This window comes from Ahaetulla prasina, chromosome 2 (genome assembly GCF_028640845.1).
Source record: "Ahaetulla prasina isolate Xishuangbanna chromosome 2, ASM2864084v1, whole genome shotgun sequence".
In the NCBI taxonomy this organism is placed as follows: Eukaryota; Metazoa; Chordata; class Lepidosauria; order Squamata; family Colubridae; genus Ahaetulla; species Ahaetulla prasina.
In genome coordinates, this window is record NC_080540.1 from 76165673 (window position 1) to 76173044 (window position 7372).

Here is a 7372-nt window from a genome sequence, read left to right on the forward strand (position 1 = left end):
TATGTATTTACTTGCCCAGAAAATAATAAATAGTAAGCTTCAACACATCACGCAGATTGATACAATTTTCTTTCTTCTACTTTTCCCCTTTATATAGCCTTTTGGTGCAGAAGAACACAATAATGCAAAATGGCAGAGCAACTCATAGATTGAAGTTTTATAATTCATCCAGCTGGGAATAAATAGCTAGGGAATTAATCGAGTACTGGATTATGTATTCCTACTAGCCACATGGTGGGGCACTTCCACCACCATTACTCATGAAATTTCTCTTCATACGCTTTTTTACAAAATTGGGACAAATATAAAATGATGGAGTAAATGCAGTATTTTAAAATTTCTCTCATGAAAATTGCAGAAATTTGTAATCCATTTGTAATTATTTAGTGGTCTGTTTAGTTCTATAGTTTCTGGGCTGACTGGGTATTTAAATGGTGCAGTTGATTTTTTTTTTTAAAATTCAGTAAACTTTTAAAACTAGAGGGAAAGGTTGGTGATATTCAAGGGCCAATAAACATCCCCCATGTCTGCTCTAGCTAGCAAAATTGTGCCCAGAATATTAAAAGCACAGATCACTCAAATCTTCATCACAAATGCATCATGTCATTATAGCTAAATGACAAAATCAAGCAATGGCTAAGAAGTATGCTTTTTGTTACCTCAAAATGCAGGGGTGGGTTCTGCTTACCTTCACACAGTGGGATCGCTCACGCTTGCTTGCTTCCTGATGATGTTGGGGGTTGCTGGGCAGAGCCTCCACCCTGGTTTTACTCCATGGCATAGGGCCGGGCTACTTATGGGACCGCCTGCTGCTACCGAATACCTCTCACCGACCCGTGCGCTCTCACAGAGAGGGACTCCTCAGGGTGCCGTCAGCTAGGCAGTGCCGCTTGGCAACACCCAGGGGAAGGGCCTTCTCTATGGGGGCTCCCACCCTCTGGAACGAACTTCCTCCAGGACTTCGTCAACTTCCGGACCTCCGAACCTTCCGTCGCGAGCTTAAAACACACTTATTCATTTGCGCAGGACTGGATTAGTTTTTAAATTTATATTGGTTTTAAATGGGTTTTATTATTTATATTGCTTTTTAATAATTCGGCTTTGTAGAGTAAGTTTTTTAACTGTGGTTTTAGTCTGTATTTATATGTTTTTTACTTGCCTGTGAACCGCCCTGAGTCCCCCGGGAGATAGGGCGGTATATAAATGTGATAAATAAATAAATAAATAAATAAATACTACCGGTTTGCAAGAACTGGGCAAGACACAAAGTCAAATCTCTTTGGAATCAAGTCTGATTTCTGATGACTATGTGGTTATCTTTATGTAGTTTTCTTGGCAACAAGATGGATGCTATTGGCCATTGCCTTCTTCCCCAATGATTTTTTTTTTGAAGTATTCATTTATAAGAAAGGGCAATTTCTAAAATAGATTCGGGGAACTTTGTTGACAGCTGTCACTGAAACAGAATTGAAAGGGGCAACATAGACCAGTCCAATGCCCTGCTCTTAATTGGAATCCAAATTAAAGGATCCTGGCTATGAGGCTATCTAGGTTCTATTTGAAGATATTCAAGGAACGGGAGTCCACCAAAATAGTTGTTACTGTTCAACTGTTAAGGTTCCCTCCCCCCAAAACTCTTTTTGTCGGGATTAATGGGTAGATCATTAGAAGAGACTGTTATGAAAGATTGTTTTTATATAGGATAATTGTAAGATTATTATATTCACAAAAATTAGAAGACTCTGAAATACTGACAATGGAAGAATCCTGATGAAGATATCAGATCAGCAGAGCTGGCAAAATTGATTTGTTTGATTAGAGAAAGGACAATAATTATATTAATGATTGGAAATTCCTTATGGTCTTTTTGTTGAAAAAAAATATCAGAAAATAACCAGACTAGCAAAATGCAGCCTGAACAATATGATTATGCCTTGAAAATAAAGAAGATATTTAATGAGTTAGAATGCCTGAAAAACTTCAGGATGGATATTTGTGACATCATTAAAGATGAAGAAAGCAAAAATAGCTGAAAATGCAAAAGAAGAAAAAAATGGCTCTCTGTTAATATGTTAAAAGTATCTAAAGATAGACAGAAAGCAAAACACAGTAGAGACAAGGGACAATATGATCAATTGTCCCTTGACAATTGTCCCTTGATAAATTGGGGGGGGGTGTCAAACTCGCAGCGTCATGTCATCACCTGATGTATCATGACCTCCCCTCCTTTGCTAAAATGGGAGTGGGCTTGGCCAGCGCATGACACATCTGGCCCACTGGCCGCAACTTTGACACTCCTGGTCTAAATAGTGAGTTTCAAAGAAGAGCAAAAAGAGATGAGGAATTAGAATCTGAATAAGCAATGTAAAGAAATTGAGGATAACTATCAAATGGGAAGAATATAGGTTTATTTTAGAAAATAAAAATCAGTGAAGTGTTTTCTTTAAAGATTGTACAATAAAAAACTAAGAAATCAAAAATTTCTTAGTTATGGGAGGGCAAAATATAAAAAAGAAAATACAGAAATATATGGAAATAGCTATTCAAAAAGTTGAAAAATTAACTATAGATATTTAAAGTTTTGATCACTGTATTAGCAGTAGAGACTGAAAAATGCAACACATTTTACAGGAGTTGATGAAGTTATCAGCAGAACTGTTTAAAATATAATATTTTTAAACTATAGAGGAGATAGATGACAGATCAATTAGTTGCAAATAGACTTGTAGAAGTTTATAAACTATCTAGCTAGCTATCTAGCTATCTGGCTAGGCTTGGAAAAATCCTTATATTCTAATACAGGAGAATAATACCAAAGACTGTTCAGATTACTGACCTATTGCATTCATTGTACACAATAATATGATAATTCACAAGAATTTGTATCAAGGCTTCAGCAGTACACAGAACAAGAACTAACAGATGTACAAACTGGATTCAGAAAAGTCATGGGCACCCAAGATCACATTGCTAGAAAAGGGGTTATATACTATCATTGATAATAAAGCATGATTGTTATGTTCTGGAAGTAACGAGGCTGGAGACCAGGGTAGTGACAACAGCTCTTTAATATAGGGTGAACCCAGCAACAGGCTGGGGGAAAAACCTCTCCTTTTATACAGTTCTGCTGGAGGCTTCGTCCAATCAGCAACGTGCTGATTTCCCGCTCAAATATTTAAAGGTACAACTGTTAATACATAACACTCCTCCCCTCCCAGAAAACACTTTGTCTCTATTTACATATTTATTTACATGTTATTTTTCGACGTAGTCACGCAAATAACCTGGGCGTCTCCTAGTTCTTTCTGACCTGCGCGGTTCAGTTCTGGGTGGTGTTTTGAGCTGGTCGGAGGGGCTGTTTTCTCCTCCCAGCGCTTTCTCTGAGCCATCGGGCTCCGGATTATTGGCCGACTCTTTTTCTTGGCCATCCGGCCTTGGATTAATTTTGGAATTTTCCCTGCTGCTTCCCTCGGGGACCTGATGGCGTCGCTGGAACTCTGGGACCTCAGCTAAGTCTTGCGCCTCCCCCGGGTCATTGTCAGCTGTGGATTCAAAGTGGTATTGGTCATTACCTGTCTCTATTGGTTTGGTTTGGTCAGTTATTCGTTTCCTTAACTGATCTATGTGGCGTCGCCACACTCGGTTGTCTGGTAGCTCTACCACGTACGATTTTGGGCCTGTTATCTTTGTTACTTGTCCTGCGACCCAACTCGGGCCGTCCCCATAGTTTCGGCCCACACCGGTCGCCTATGCTCATTTCCTTGTCTTTTCTAGTTCCCCTTGTAACCCTCGGTGTGTAATGGGGTTCAAGCGGTCAAGTGGGCACCGGAGTTTCCGTCCCATTAGCAATTCGGCTGGGCTTTTTCCAGTGGCTGTGCTTGGGGTTCTGTGCTGGACGGCTAGGAAAAGTCTATTTTGTTTGCCAGTCACCTGGCTTGAGCCTGGACAATGCCTCCTTAGCGCTCCGGACGGAACGCTCTGCAAGGCCATTCGACGCAGGGTGGGAAGGCGCAGAGAGGGCATGTCGGATGCCTTCCTCTGCCAGGTATTCTTCAAACTGGGCTGCCGGGAATTGGGGCTCATTGTCGGACACCAGAGTGTCCGGCAACCCGTGAGTTGCGAATAGGTGGCGCAGGGTTGCGATTACTGCTTCGGCCGTGGTGGACTTCATGAGTATGATCTCCAACCATTTGGAAAATGCGTCCACCACCACTAGGAACGTTTGGCCGTGAAAGGGGCCAGCAAAGTCAATGTGGATTCTTGACCAAGGCCCTTGGGGCTTTTCCCATTCTCTGACAGGGGCTGTTGGGGGTAGTGGTCTGGACTCTTGGCAAGCTTGGCATTTCCCTACCCTCTCAGCAATCTCTGCGTCCATGAGTGGCCACCATACATAGCTTCTAGCTAACCCCTTCATCCTTACGATGCCTGGGTGACCCTCGTGTAGGAGGTCCAATACCTTGCCCCTTAACTTAACAGGAATTATTACACGATCACCCCATAACAGGCACCCCCCTTGAGCCGAGAGCTCATCTCGTTTCTTAACAAATTCTTTGAACCGTTCGCCCGGCGCAGCGGGCCACCCTCTCTGTACCCAACCGAGTACAGTCCTTAGCACAATGTCCCGGTATGATGCCCGAGCCACTTCCTTCGATGTGACTGGGCCAGAGTCCAACGAGTCAATAAGGAGGATGGGTGTCCCGGAGTGGGGTCTTGATCGCCCTGGCAGTGGGCATCGGCTCAACGTGTCTGCATGCCCCACTTCCTTTCCCGGTCGATGCTGCAGCTTGTACGAATAAGCGGCTAAGAATATAGTCCATCGGGTCAAGCGTGGCGAAAGTGCCACAGGCGTTGGGCGGTCGCCAGCCAGTAATCCTAGTAGCGGTCTGTGGTCAGTCACGATTTCAAAATTCCGCCCAAAGACATACTCATGGAATTTTTTGACCCCTGATACAATGGCTAATGCTTCTTTGTCTAACTGGCTGTAGTTCCTCTCTGGGGAGGACATCGTTCTAGAGTAGAACGCTATAGGGGCTTCTGTGCCGTTTGGAAGTCTATGGCTGAGTACAGCCCCCACCCCATAAGGGGATGCATCGCAAACCAGCACTAGGGGTAGTGAGTCGTGATATTGGATGAGCAGGCTATCACTTGAGAGCAGGTTCTTTACTGCTTCAAAAGCCCTATTTTCTGACTTTCCCCAAGACCAAACAGTATTTTTCCCTAAGAGCCTATGCAGCGGTTCCGCAACGGTTGCTTTGTTCTTTAAAAAGACCGCGTAAAAATTAACCAATCCCAGGAATGCCTGCAGCTCTGCTTTGTTTTTGGGCGCTGGAGCCTTCCTAATTGCCTTAACCTTGCTCTCAGTAGGGTGAATTCCTTTCTTGTCTATCCGGTAGCCCAAGAAATCGACCGATTCGACCCCTATCTGGCATTTATTTGTCTTGACTTTTAACCCGGCTGTCCGGAAAATGCTCAAGACCTTTCTTAAACGCTCCCCCAATTCCTCCATGTTTTCCCCTGAAATTAGGACATCATCGAAGTAGGGAACTACCCCTGGGAGCCCTTGCAGTAGTCGTTCCATCAGGTTTTGGAACAGCCCTGGTGCCACACTAACCCCAAATTGCAATCGGGTGCACTTGAAGGCCCCCCTGTGCGTCACAATCGTTTGGGCTTCAGCTGTGCGGGCGTCTACTGGCAGTTGTTGGTAGGCTTGGGCCAAGTCTAACTTTGCAAAGACTTGCCCTTGCCCCAAAGAGTGCAATAAGTGTTGCACCACGGGAACCGGGTAAGCGCTTTTCTGTAAGGCTTTGTTAAGCGTCGCCTTGTAGTCAGCGCAAATTCTAATTGACCCGTCCGGTTTGATGGGGGTGACGATTGGCGTCTCCCACTTTGCGTGGTCGACTGGCACCAAAATCCCCTGATTTATGAGCTTGTCCAGCTCCTTATCGATTTTTGGTTTTAGGGCAAAAGGGACTCTCCTCGCCTTAAGCCTAATGGGAGCTACCTGGGGGTCTAAGTTGAAGGAAATAGGGGTCCCCTTGTACTTGCCCAGGCAGTCCTTGAAGACATCTTCGAACTCGTTAAAGAGAATGTCTTTCAAATTGCAGTCACTTCTGTAGATGCCAGTCACTCCCATGCCCAGGGCACGAAACCAGTCTAGTCCCAACAGGCTGGGCAGAGTTCCTTCGACGATCGTGATGGGCAGGGTCTTCTTGTGAGGGCCGTACTCGACTCTGACGGAGGTGGTCCCTCGAACAGGGATGCGATTCCCCTGGTAGTCGTGGACTCGTAGACGTTGTGCTTGCAGGTGGCGCTTCGCGACGGACGGCAGCGACTTCGCCAAAGTGTCCCAGGACATGATGGTGATCGCTGATCCCGTGTCTACTTCAAGCCGGCACCGCACTCCCTCTATTTTTGGCCTGGTGAAGATCTTCTTCTCCACTTTGGTCGAGGCGCGGCCGATGACCACCGTTGTTTGGTTGGAATCCGCGCCTTTTTTGTTTGAGCCAATCGCGGGTCGCCTTGCCGATTCCGCGCTCTGATTGGCCGATTTGAATTTTCGGCGGGAAGGTTGGGCCGCTCGACAAACTTGAGCTAGGTGCCCTTTCTTCCCACACCGCCGACATGTCGCATCTTTAAATTTGCAGCGTTGGCGCTGGTGTTGACCCCCGCAGCTTCCGCATTCGTCTCGGTCCCCTTTGTCGCGTTTTTCGGTGCGGCAGACCCCTTCCTCGTCTTCACCGTCGGATTCGGTCTGAACCTCCTCCTGGTGCACCGGGGTTGCCTTCGCGCTCGTCTTTTGTGGAACCGGCTTCTGTAGCGTCTCTGCCGCTTGGGATGACATTTCATGTGCTCTGGCTTCGTCCAGAGCGTTGGCCAGCGTTAGGTTGCTCTTTGCTAGCAGCCGTCGCCGTAAACGGATGTCTTTGACCCCTCGGATGAGTTGCTCGAGGAGCACCTCGTCTAGATCACGGTATCCGCAGTCCTTGGACGCTCTTCTCAGGGCGGCCATGTAATCACCGATAGACTCGCCCTCCATCTGTCTTCGCTCCCCGAATTCAAACCGCCGCACATATTTAGACGGTGTTGGGGCGAAATGGTTCCTTAGCAAAGTCTGTAAGGTTGGCCACGACACCGACTGCAACGGTGTTGGCTCTGCCAGGGCTTCCGCGATGTCAATGACCTCCGGACCGCAGTGGCTTAAGAAATAAGCCCTTTTTCGGTTGTCTGGAACTCCGTGCAGTTCGTTGGCTTCTAGGAAACTTTCGAAACGGGTCATATACGTCCCCCATTTCTCCTTAGCCGGGTCGAACGGTGCGGGTGGAGTGTAACTGGCCATCTCGCCTTTTCTGCCCTGGATTTGCTGGGTTCGGGT